Below are 12,918 nucleotides of genomic sequence, written 5' to 3'. Positions count from 1 at the left end.
CTCATCTGTTTAAGTGGTGGAACCTGCACTATTGCTGACTGACTAAATACTTTTTTGCCCCACTGTAACTCTCTAGTTTAACAGAATAAAAATTCAAAATGTGAAAATTGCGAAATTTTCAAAATTTTCGCCAAATTTCCATTTTTATCACAAATAAACGCAGATTTTATTGACCTAAATTTACCACTAACATGAAGCCCAATATGTCACGAAAAAACAATCTCAGAACCGCTAGGATCCGTTGAAGCGTTCCTGAGTTATTACCTCATAAAGGGACACTGGTCAGAATTGCAAAAAACGGCAAGGTCTTTAAGGTCAAAATAGGCTGGGTCATGAAGGGGTTAAATAACTCCATGTCCGCAGGACTTATAGACTCGGTGAGTTTCTTCTGTAGGGTTTCAATTTCACTCTCCATAGACTCCAGGCTTTTCTTATTCAATCCTATAAGTAATTCGATCAGGGAACGGGAGCATATATTACAAGCTTCCTCCCAACGGGAACGAAAAAAAGTGTCAACAGGAAATGAAGGTAAAATTCTGACCCGGAGACCCCAAGGGATCAAATTTTTGGACAGATAGCTCTCCAGGGTGGCCTTGTTCCACCAGATGCGCATTCTTTTCTTTTTCTAGTCTCTCATGTGAGTATTGAAGCATGCCAAAAGTTAAACATTTTTTTTTTAAATATAAACATTTAAATCACCCCCCTTTGCCCCATTCAAAATAAAACAAAAAACACCAAAATGAAATAAGAACTTCAGTTCAGTGCACAAAAAATAAGTTCTCACTCGGCCACAGATCCCGAAAAATGGAGACGCAACGGGCAACATTTTTTTTTGTTTACAAACTTTGACATTTTTTTCACCACTAAAATAAAAAAAGAACCTAGACATGTTTGATGTCTGTGAACTCGTAAAGATCTAGAGAATCATAATTGCAGGTCAGTTTTAGCATTTAGTGAACTCTGAAAAAAAAATCCAAAAAAACAATGTGGAATTGCACTTTTTTTTTTACAATTTCACCACATTTGGATTTTTTTTCCCATTTTCCAGTACATGATATGGTAAAATTAATGGTGCCATTAAAACGTACAACTCATCCCACAAAAAAATAAGCCCTCACATGGCCATATTGATGTAAAAATATAAAAGTCATGGCTGTGGGAAGAAGGGGAGCAAAATATGGAAACGCAAAAACGGAAATACCCCTGGTCCTTAAGGCATTAAAGCTGTACCTAGGATAGGCCATGAATGTTTAATCTGTGGGGTATCGACACGCCACTGGTCAGCTATTACCTGCACTAGTGGTGGCTTGAGTTTCTTGAATGCTGTCGGAACACAACAGCTTCTTCATTTCTATAGTGGCCATTGCAATGTACTGCAGACAGGGCCAGTTTTAGGCAAAGTGGGGCCCTAGGCAAAGATTAAAATGGGGCCACAAATGCACATCCCACAGAAGCATTTCAGTTGTATTTAAATGCGCTGATCTTAGGCCGCTAAACAAGTGTGATCGTCAATTCTGAAGTCGTTGGATGCTTGTTTCACGGCCTCTTTCCACCGTCTGAGAAAGAATGGTGGGGACAGAACGATCACTAATAGATCACTAACAGATCACCATACAGTACCATGTTATCAGCAGCACATCTACAGTTTACACCGGCGATGTCCTGCTGAGAACAATGATTTTTATTCCGGCATAAACAATCCAGTCACCCAATGAATATACAGCATTTTGCTTATTTAGTATAATACACCCCATACTCCTCCATATATTATAATGTGCACCTCAGTCCTCCATATTGTAAAATGTACACCCCATAGTCCTCCATATAATATAATGTGCCCCATAGTCCTCCATATAGCATAATACACTCCTCACAGTGCTCCATATAGTATAATGCACTGCCATAGTCATCCATGTAATAAAATTCACTTCCCATAGTATAATGCACCCATAGTTCTTCATATAGTAGAATGTATTCCCCATAGTCCTCGATACAGTATAATTCAGCCCACATATAGTATAATGCAGCCACCACCCCACAGAGTATAATGCAGTCACCCCACAGAGTATAATGCAGCCAACCCACAGAGAATAATATAACCCCCCACAGAGTATAATGTAACCCCCCACAGAGTATAATGTAACCTCCCCATAGAATATAATGCAGCCCCCCATATAGTATAATGTAGCCCCTCATAGAGTATGATGCAATCACCCCTCAAAGAATATAAATATAATACAGCCCCCCATAGAATATAATGTAGCCCCGAACAGGATGTAATACAGCCCACCTCTCCATAGAATGTAATGTAGCCCCATCAAAGAGCATGATGCAATCATCCCTCATAAAATCTAATAAAAACCCCCACAGAATATAATGCAGCCCCCATAGTATATAACACAGCCTCCTCCATAGAATATAATGTATAATGTACCCCCCAAATATATAACACAGCCACATAGTATATAACACAGCCTCCCCCATAGAATATAATATACCCCCATAGTATATAACACAGGCAGGGCCGTATTTGCCACTAGGCACTCGAGGGCACGTGCCTAGGGCGGGGACGATGCGGGGGGCGGCATCTGAGCAAGTGAGCAAGGTTTTTTTGTTTTTTTTACCTCCAGACCGACCGCCCCCATTCCCGCCCGGCTCCCACCCACCCTACGACCGCCCCCCCGAATCCCCCCCACCCTCCTTGAAGAGTCAGACAATACTCTGTTGTGAAATCTGTGGCAGAGCTCCCTCCTGTGGTCACAAGTGGTACTTCGGCTGATTCTCTCTGTGAGCTTCCGTTGGTGGAGGAAAGTGGTACTGCGGCTTCTGAGTTTCCCTCCTCAGGTGATGTGGTGAAGTCGTTAGGTGCTGCTCTATTTAACTCCACCTAGTGCTTTGATCCTGGCCTCCAGTCAATGTTCTAGTTTTGGACCTGTTTCCTCCTGGATCGTTCCTGTGGCCTGCTGCTCTGCATAGCTAAGTTCTGCTTTGCTATTTTGTTTGCTGTTTTTTTCTGTCCAGCTTGTATATTTGTTTTTTCCTTCTTGCTGGAAGCTCTGGGACGCAGAGGGTGTACCTCCGTGCCGTTAGTTCGGTACGGAGGGTCTTTTTGCCCCCTTTGCGTGGTTTTTGTAGGGTTTTGTGTTGACCGCAAAGTTACCTTTCCTATCCTCGCTCTGTTCAGAAAGTCGGGCCTCACTTTGCTAAATCTATTTCATCTCTACGTTTGTCTTTTCATCTTAACTCACAGTCATTATATGTGGGGGCTGCCTTTTCCTTTGGGGTATTTCTCTGAGGCAAGGTAGGCTTATTTTCTATCTTCAGGCTAGCTAGTTTCTCAGGCTGTGCCGAGTTGCATAGGGAGCGTTAGGCGCAATCCACGGCTGCCTCTAGTGTGGTTGGAGAGGATTAGGGATTGCGGTCAGCAGAGTTCCCACGTCTCAGAGCTCGTTCTATGTTTTTGGGTTATTGTCAGGTCACTGTATGTGATCTGACCTCTATGTCCATTGTGGTACTGAATTACCTTATCATAACAGTACTGGAGGCCAAAAGTACTAATGATTCTCAATAGAGGGAAAAAAGAAGTTCTGAGACCATTTTTTTTTCTCTGCACTGTGTTTTGCCTTTTTTTTCCCCTAGACATTTGGGTGGTTCAGGACACAGGTGTAGCGATGGACATTAAAGGTCTGTCTTCATGTGTGGATCAGCTCACGGCAAGAGTACAAAATATTCAAGACTTTGTGGTTCAGAATTCTATGTTAGAACCGAGAATTCCTATTCCTGATTTGTTTTTTGGAGATAGAACTAAATTTCTGAGTTTCAAAAATAATTGTAAACTATTTCTGGCTTTGAAACCTCGCTCCTCTGGTGACCCAGTTCAACAAGTTAGGATCATTATTTCTTTATTACGTGGCGACCCTCAGGACTGGGCATTTTCTCTTGCGTCAGGAGATCCTGCATTAAGTAATATCGATGCGTTTTTCCTGGCGCTCGGATTGCTGTACGATGAACCTAATTCAGTGGATCAGGCAGAGAAAAATTTGCTGGCTCTGTGTCAGGGTCAGGATGAGATAGAGGTATATTGTCAGAAATGTAGAAAGTGGTCCGTACTCACTCAATGGAATGAAGGTGCGCTCGCAGCTATTTTCAGAAAGGGTCTCTCTGAAGCCCTTAAGGATGTCATGGTGGGATTTCCTATGCCTGCTGGTCTGAATGAGTCTATGTCTTTGGCCATTCAGATCGGTCGACGCTTGCGTGAGCGTAAATCTGTGCACCATTTGGCGGTATTACCTGAGCTTAAACCTGAGCCTATGCAGTGCGATAGGACTATGACCAGAGTTGAACGGCAGGAACACAGACGTCTGAATGGGCTGTGTTTCTACTGTGGTGATTCCACTCATGCTATCTCTGATTGTCCTAAGCGCACTAAGCGGTTCGCTAGGTCTGCCACCATTGGTACGGTACAGTCAAAATTTCTTCTGTCCGTTACCTTAATCTGCTCTTTGTCATCGTATTCTGTCATGGCATTTGTGGATTCAGGCGCTGCCCTGAATTTGATGGACTTGGAGTATGCTAGGCGTTGTGGGTTTTTCTTGGAGCCCTTGCAGTGTCTTATTCCATTGAGAGGAATAGATGCTACACCTTTGGCCAAGAATAAGCCTCAGTACTGGACCCAGCTGACCATGTGCATGGCTCCTGCACATCAGGAGGTTATTCGCTTTCTGGTGTTGCATAATCTGCATGATGTGGTCGTGTTGGGGTTGCCATGGCTACAAGTCCATAATCCAGTATTAGATTGGAAATCCATGTCTGTGTCCAGCTGGGGTTGTCAGGGGGTACATGGTGATGTCCCATTTCTGACTATTTTGTCATCCACCCCTTCTGAGGTTCCAGAGTTCTTGTCTGATTACCGGGATGTATTTGATGAGCCCAAGTCCGATACCCTACTTCCGCATAGGGATTGTGTTTGTGCTATCGATTTGATTCCTGGTAGTAAATTCCCAAAAGGTCGACTGTTTAATTTATCTGTGCCTGAGCACGCCGCTATGCAGAGTTATGTGAAGGAGTCCTTGGAGAAGGGGCATATTCGCCCGTCATCGTCGCCATTAGGAGCAGGGGTCTTTTTTGTAGCCAAGAAGGATGGTTCGCTGAGACCTTGTATAGATTACCGCCTTCTAAATAAGATCACGGTTAAATTTCAGTACCCCTTGCCATTGTTATCTGATTTGTTTGCTCGGATTAAGGGGGCTAGTTGGTTCACCAAGATAGATCTTCGTGGTGCGTATAATCTGGTGCGTATTAAGCTAGGCGATGAATGGAAAACTGCATTTAATACACCCGAGGGCCATTTTGAGTATCTAGTAATGCCATTCGGACTTGCCAATGCTCCATCAGTGTTTCAGTCCTTTATGCATGACATCTTCCGAGAGTACCTGGATAAATTCCTGATTGTGTACTTGGATGACATTTTGATCTTCTCGGATGATTGGGAGTCTCATGTGAAGCAGGTCAGAACGGTGTTTCAGGTCCTGCGTGCTAATTCTTTGTTTGTGAAGGGATCAAAGTGTCTCATTGGTGTTCAGAAGGTTTCATTTTTGGGGTTCATCTTTTCCCCTTCTACTATCGAGATGGACCCTGTTAAGGTCCATGCCATCCATGATTGGACTCAGCCGACATCTCTGAAAAGTCTGCAAAAGTTCCTGGGCTTTGCTAATTTTTATCGTCGCTTCATCTGCAATTTTTCTAGTATTGCTAAACCATTGACCGATTTGACCAAGAAGGGTGCTGATGTGGTCAATTGGTCTTCTGCTGCTGTGGAAGCTTTTCAAGAGTTGAAGCGTCGTTTTTCTTCTGCCCCTGTGTTGTGTCAACCAGATGTTTCGCTTCCATTCCAGGTCGAGGTTGATGCTTCTGAGATTGGAGCAGGGGCTGTTTTGTCGCAGAGAAGTTCTGATTACTCGGTGATGAAACCATGCGCCTTCTTTTCCAGGAAGTTTTCGCCTGCTGAGCGAAATTATGATGTGGGCAATCGAGAGTTGCTGGCCATGAAGTGGGCATTCGAGGAGTGGCGTCATTGGCTTGAAGGAGCTAAGCATCGCGTGGTGGTCTTGACTGATCATAAGAACTTGACTTATCTCGAGTCTGCCAAGCGGTTGAATCCTAGACAGGCTCGTTGGTCGCTGTTTTTTGCCCGTTTTGACTTTGTGATTTCGTACCTTCCGGGCTCTAAAAATGTGAAGGCGGATGCTCTGTCTAGGAGTTTTGTGCCCGACTCTCCGGGTTTATCTGAGCCGGTGGGTATCCTCAAGGAGGGAGTAATTGTGTCTGCCATCTCCCCTGATTTGCGGCGGGTGCTGCAAAAATTTCAGGCTAATAAACCTGATCGTTGCCCAGCGGAGAAACTGTTTGTCCCTGATAGGTGGACGAATAAAGTTATCTCTGAGGTTCATTGTTCGGTGTTGGCTGGTCATCCTGGAATCTTTGGTACCAGAGAGTTAGTGGCTAGATGCTTTTGGTGGCCATCTCTGTCGCGGGATGTGCGTTCTTTTGTGCAGTCCTGTGGGATTTGTGCTCGGGCTAAGCCCTGCTGTTCTCGTGCCAGTGGGTTGCTTTTGCCCTTGCCGGTCCCGAAGAGGCCTTGGACACATATCTCTATGGATTTTATTTCGGATCTCCCCGTCTCTCAAAAGATGTCAGTCATTTGGGTGGTCTGTGATCGTTTCTCTAAGATGGTCCATTTGGTACCCTTGTCTAAATTACCTTCCTCCTCTGATTTGGTGCCATTGTTCTTCCAGCATGTGGTTCGTTTACATGGCATTCCGGAGAATATCGTTTCTGACAGAGGTTCCCAGTTTGTTTCGAGGTTTTGGCGAGCCTTTTGTGGTAGGATGGGCATTGACTTGTCTTTTTCCTCGGCTTTCCATCCTCAGACTAATGGCCAGACCGAACGAACCAATCAGACCTTGGAAACATATCTGAGATGCTTTGTTTCTGCTGATCAGGATGACTGGGTGTCCTTTTTGCCTTTGGCTGAGTTTGCCCTTAATAATCGGGCCAGCTCGGCTACCTTGGTTTCGCCGTTTTTCTGCAACTCTGGGTTCCATCCTCGTTTCTCTTCAGGGCAGGTTGAGTCTTCGGACTGTCCTGGTGTGGATACTGTGGTGGACAGGTTGCAGCAGATTTGGACTCATGTAGTGGACAATTTGACCTTGTCCCAGGAGAAGGCTCAACGTTTCGCTAATCGCAGACGCTGTGTGGGTCCCCGACTTCGTGTTGGGGATTTGGTTTGGTTATCTTCTCGTCATATTCCTATGAAGGTTTCCTCTCCTAAGTTTAAACCTCGTTTCATTGGTCCGTATAGGATTTCTGAGGTTCTTAATCCTGTGTCTTTTCGTCTGACCCTTCCAGATTCTTTTTCCATACATAACGTATTCCATAGGTCATTGTTGCGGAGATACGTGGCACCTATGGTTCCATCTGTTGATCCTCCTGCCCCGGTTTTGGTGGAGGAGGAGTTGGAGTATATTGTGGAGAAGATTTTGGATTCTCGTGTTTCAAGACAGAAACTCCAGTATCTGGTTAAGTGGAAGGGTTATGCTCAGGAAGATAATTCCTGGGTCTTTGCCTCTGATGTCCATGCTCCCGATCTTGTTTGTGCCTTTCATATGGCTCATCCTGGTCATCCTGGGGGCTCTGGTGAGGGTTCGGTGACCCCTCCTCAAGGGGGGGTACTGTTGTGAATTCTGTGGCAGAGCTCCCTCCTGTGGTCACAAGTGGTACTTCGGCTGATTCTCTCTGTGAGCTTCCGTTGGTGGAGGAAAGTGGTACTGCGGCTTCTGAGTTTCCCTCCTCAGGTGATGTGGTGAAGTCGTTAGGTGCTGCTCTATTTAACTCCACCTAGTGCTTTGATCCTGGCCTCCAGTCAATGTTCTAGTTTTGGACCTGTTTCCTCCTGGATCGTTTCTGTGGCCTGCTGCTCTGCATAGCTAAGTTCTGCTTTGCTATTTTGTTTGCTGTCTTTTCTGTCCAGCTTGTATATTTGTTTTTTCCTTCTTGCTGGAAGCTCTGGGACGCAGAGGGTGTACCTCCGTGCCTTTAGTTCGGTACGGAGGGTCTTTTTGCCCCCTTTGCGTGGTTTTTGTAGGGTTTTGTGTTGACCGCAAAGTTACCTTTCCTGTTGTGAATTCTGTGGCTGAATTCACTCCTGTGGTCACAAGTGGTACTGCAGCTTCTGAGCTTCCTTCCTCAGGTGTTCTGGTGAGCTCGTTAACTGCTTCATTACTTAACTCCGCCTGATGCTGCTATCCTTGCTCCTTGTCAATGTTTCAGTGTTGGATCTGAGCTTCTCCTGATTGTTCCTGTGACCTGCTGCTCTGTATAGCTAAGTGCTTTTTGTTTTTTTTGTTGCTTTTTTTCTGTCCAGCTTGTCTTTTGTTTTGCTGGAAGCTCTGAGACGCAAAGGGTGTACCGCCGTGCCGTTAGTTCGGCATGGTGGTTTTTTTTTTTGCCCCCTTTGCGTGGTTTTGCTTTAGGGTTTTTTGTAGACTGCAAAGTTCGCTTTACTGTCCTCGCTCTGTCCTAGAATATCGGGCCCCACTTTGCTGAATCTATTTCATCCCTACGTTTTGTCTTTTCATCTTACTCACAGTCATTATATGTGGGGGGCTGCCTTTTCCTTTGGGGAATTTCTCTGGGGCAAGTCAGGCCTATTTTTCTATCTTCAGGCTAGCTAGTTTCTTAGGCTGTGCCGAGTTGCCTAGGTAGTTGTTAGGCGCAATCCACAGCCGCTTTTAGTTGTGTTTAGGATAGGATCAGGTGTGCAGTCTACAGAGTTTCCACGTCTCAGAGCTCGTTCTTGTATTTTTGGGTATTTGTCAGATTACTGTGTGCGCTCTGATCTCTAAGCACACGGTGTTTCTGGATTGCCTTCATAACACCTGTCATTAGCAAACATAACAGTACAAGGAGCCCAAACTAATGATTCTCAATAGAGGGAAAGAAAAAGTTCTGACATCATTTTTTTTTTTTTTTTTTTTTCTGCTCTGTGTTCACTTTTTTTTTTCCCCCTAGACATTTGGGTATTCTGGACACAGGTGTGGACATGGATATTCAGGGTCTGTGCTCTTCAGTGGATAATCTCGTTATAAATGTACAAAAAATTCAAGATACTATTGATCAGAAATCTATGTTAGAACCAAGAATTCCTATTCCTGATTTGTTTTTTGGAGATAGAACTAAGTTTCTAAGTTTCAAAAATAATTGTAAGCTATTTCTGGCCTTGAAACCTCATTCTTCTGGTAATCCTATTCAACAGGTTTTGATTATTATTTCTTTTTTGCGCGGCGACCCTCAAGACTGGGCATTTTCTCTTGCGCCAGGAGACCCTGCATTGAGTAGTGTCGATGCGTTTTTCCTGGCGCTCGGATTGCTGTACGATGAGCCTAATTCAGTGGATCAGGCTGAGAAAAATTTGCTGGCTTTGTGCCAGGGTCAGGATGATATAGAAGTATATTGTCAGAAATTTAGGAAATGGTCAGTACTCACTCAGTGGAATGAATCTGCGCTGGCAGCTTTGTTCAGAAAGGGTCTCTCTGAGGCTCTTAAGGATGTCATGGTGGGATTTCCTATGCCTGCTGGTTTGAATGAGTCTTTGTCTTTGGCCATTCAGATCGGTCGACGCTTGCGCGAGCGTAAATCTGTGCACCATTTGGCGGTACTGCCTGAGGTTAAACCTGAGCCTATGCAGTGCGATAGGACTATGACTAGAGTTGAACGGCAGGAATACAGACGTCTGAATGGTCTGTGTTTCTACTGTGGTGATTCCACTCATGCTATTTCTGATTGTCCTAAGCGCACTAAGCGGTCCGCTAGGTCTGCCGTCATTGGTACTGTACAGTCCAAATTCCTTCTGTCCATTACCTTGATATGCTCTTTGTCGTCGTTTTCTGTCATGGCGTTTGTGGATTCGGGCGCTGCCCTGAATCTGATGGATTTGGATAATGCTAAACGTTGTGGGTTTTTCTTGGAGCCTTTGCGGTGTCCTATTCCATTGAGAGGAATTGATGCTACACCTTTGGCCAAGAATAAACCTCAATACTGGGCCCAGCTGACCATGTGCATGGCTCCTGCACATCAGGAAGTTATTCGCTTTCTGGTGTTGCATAATCTGCATGATGTGGTCGTGTTGGGGTTGCCATGGCTACAAACCCATAATCCAGTATTGGATTGGAATTCCATGTCGGTATCCAGCTGGGGTTGTCAGGGGGTACATGGTGATGTTCCATTTTTGTTGATTTCGTCATCCACCCCTTCTGAGGTCCCAGAGTTCTTGTCTGATTATCAGGATGTATTTGAAGAGCCCAAGTCCGATGCTCTACCTCCGCATAGGGATTGTGATTGTGCTATCAATTTGATTCCTGGTAGTAAATTCCCTAAAGGTCGATTATTTAATTTATCCGTGCCCGAACACGCCGCTATGCGCAGTTATGTGAAGGAATCCCTGGAGAAGGGACATATTCGCCCATCGTCATCACCACTGGGAGCAGGGTTCTTCTTTGTAGCCAAGAAGGATGGTTCGCTGAGACCGTGTATTGATTACCGCCTTCTTAATAAGATCACTGTTAAATTTCAGTATCCCTTGCCATTGTTATCTGACTTGTTTGCTCGGATTAAGGGGGCTAGTTGGTTCACTAAGATAGATCTTCGTGGTGCGTATAATCTGGTGAGAATCAGGCAAGGAGATGAATGGAAAACTGCATTCAATACGCCCGAGGGTCATTTTGAGTATCTAGTGATGCGGTTCGGACTTGCCAATGCTCCATCTGTGTTTCAGTCTTTTATGCATGACATCTTCCGTGAGTATCTGGATAAATTCCTGATTGTTTACTTGGATGACATTTTGATCTTCTCAGATGATTGGGAGTCTCATGTGAAGCAGGTCAGAATGGTTTTTCAGGTCCTGCGTGCTAACTCTTTGTTTGTGAAGGGATCAAAGTGTCTCTTCGGTGTGCAGAAAGTTTCATTTTTGGGGTTCATCTTTACCCCTTCTACTATCGAGATGGATCCAGTTAAGGTCCAAGCCATCCAGGATTGGATTCAGCCGACATCTCTGAAAAGTCTGCAAAAGTTCCTGGGCTTTGCTAATTTTTATCGTCGCTTCATCTGTAATTTTTCTAGCATTGCCAAACCATTGACCGATTTGACCAAGAAGGGTGCTGATTTGGTTAATTGGTCTTCTGCTGCTGTGGAAGCTTTTCAGGAGTTGAAGCGTCGTTTTTGTTCTGCCCCTGTGTTGTGTCAGCCAGATGTTTCTCTTCCGTTCCAGGTCGAGGTTGATGCTTCTGAGATTGGAGCAGGGGCGGTTTTGTCACAGAGAGGTTCTGATTGCTCAGTGATGAAACCATGTGCTTTCTTTTCCAGGAAGTTTTCGCCCGCTGAGCGTAATTATGATGTGGGCAATCGAGAGTTGCTGGCCATGAAGTGGGCATTCGAGGAGTGGCGTCATTGGCTTGAAGGAGCTAAGCATCGCGTGGTGGTATTGACTGATCATAAGAACTTGACTTATCTCGAGTCTGCCAAGCGCTTGAATCCTAGACAGGCCCGTTGGTCGTTATTTTTTGCCCGCTTCGACTTTGTGATTTCGTACCTTCCGGGCTCTAAAAATGTGAAGGCGGATGCTCTGTCTAGGAGTTTTGTGCCCGACTCTCTGGGTTTATCTGAGCCAGCGGGTATCCTCAAGGAAGGAGTCCTTGTGTCTGCCATCTCCCCTGATTTGCGGCGGGTGCTGCAAAAATTTCAGGCGAATAAACCTGATCGTTGTCCAGCAGAGAAACTGTTCGTCCCTGATAGGTGGACTAATAAACTTATCTCTGAACTTCATTGTTCAGTGTTGGCTGGTCATCCTGGAATCTTTGGTACCAGAGAGTTAGTGGCTAGATCCTTCTGGTGGCCATCTCTGTCACGGGATGTACGTACTTTTGTGCAGTCCTGTGGGATTTGTGCTAGGGCTAAGCCCTGCTGTTCTCGTGCCAGTGGGTTGCTTTTGCCCTTGCCGGTCCCAAAGAGGCCTTGGACACATATTTCGATGGATTTCATTTCTGACCTTCCCGTTTCTCAAAAGATGTCAGTCATTTGGGTGGTCTGTGATCGCTTTTCTAAAATGGTCCATCTGGTGCCCTTGGCTAAATTGCCTTCCTCCTCTGATTTGGTACCTTTGTTCTTTCAGCATGTGGTTCGGTTGCATGGCATTCCTGAGAATATTGTTTCTGACAGAGGTTCCCAGTTTGTCTCAAGGTTTTGGCGAGCCTTTTGTGGTAGGATGGGCATTGACCTATCCTTTTCCTCGGCTTTCCATCCTCAGACTAATGGCCAGACCGAACGAACCAATCAGACCTTGGAAACATATCTGAGATGTTTTGTTTCTGCAGACCAGGATGATTGGGTGTCCTTTTTGCCGTTGGCTGAGTTCGCCCTTAATAATCGGGCCAGCTCGGCTACCTTGGTTTCTCCATTTTTTTGCAATTCTGGGTTCCATCCTCGTTTCTCTTCAGGACAGGTTGAGTCTTCGGACTGTCCTGGTGTGGATTCTGTGGTGGATAGGTTGCAGCAGATCTGAACTCAGGTAGTGGACAATTTGATCTTGTCCCAGGAGAAAGCTCAACTTTTCGCTAATCGCAGACGCCGTGTGGGTCCCCGACTTCGTGTTGGGGATCTGGTTTGGTTATCTTCTCGTCATATTCCTATGAAGGTTTCCTCTCCTAAATTTAAACCTCGTTTTATTGGTCCGTATAGGATTTCTGAGGTTCTCAATCCTGTGTCTTTTCGTTTGACCCTCCCAGACTCCTTTTCCATACATAATGTATTCCATAGGTCGTTGTTGCGGAGATACGTGGCACCTATGGTTCCATCTGTTGAGCCTCC

This window comes from Ranitomeya imitator, chromosome 4, assembly GCF_032444005.1.
Source record: "Ranitomeya imitator isolate aRanImi1 chromosome 4, aRanImi1.pri, whole genome shotgun sequence".
NCBI classification, from domain to species: Eukaryota; Metazoa; Chordata; class Amphibia; order Anura; family Dendrobatidae; genus Ranitomeya; species Ranitomeya imitator.
The sequence above is the reverse complement of the archived record's forward strand: the minus strand, read 5'-3'. Positions refer to the sequence as shown.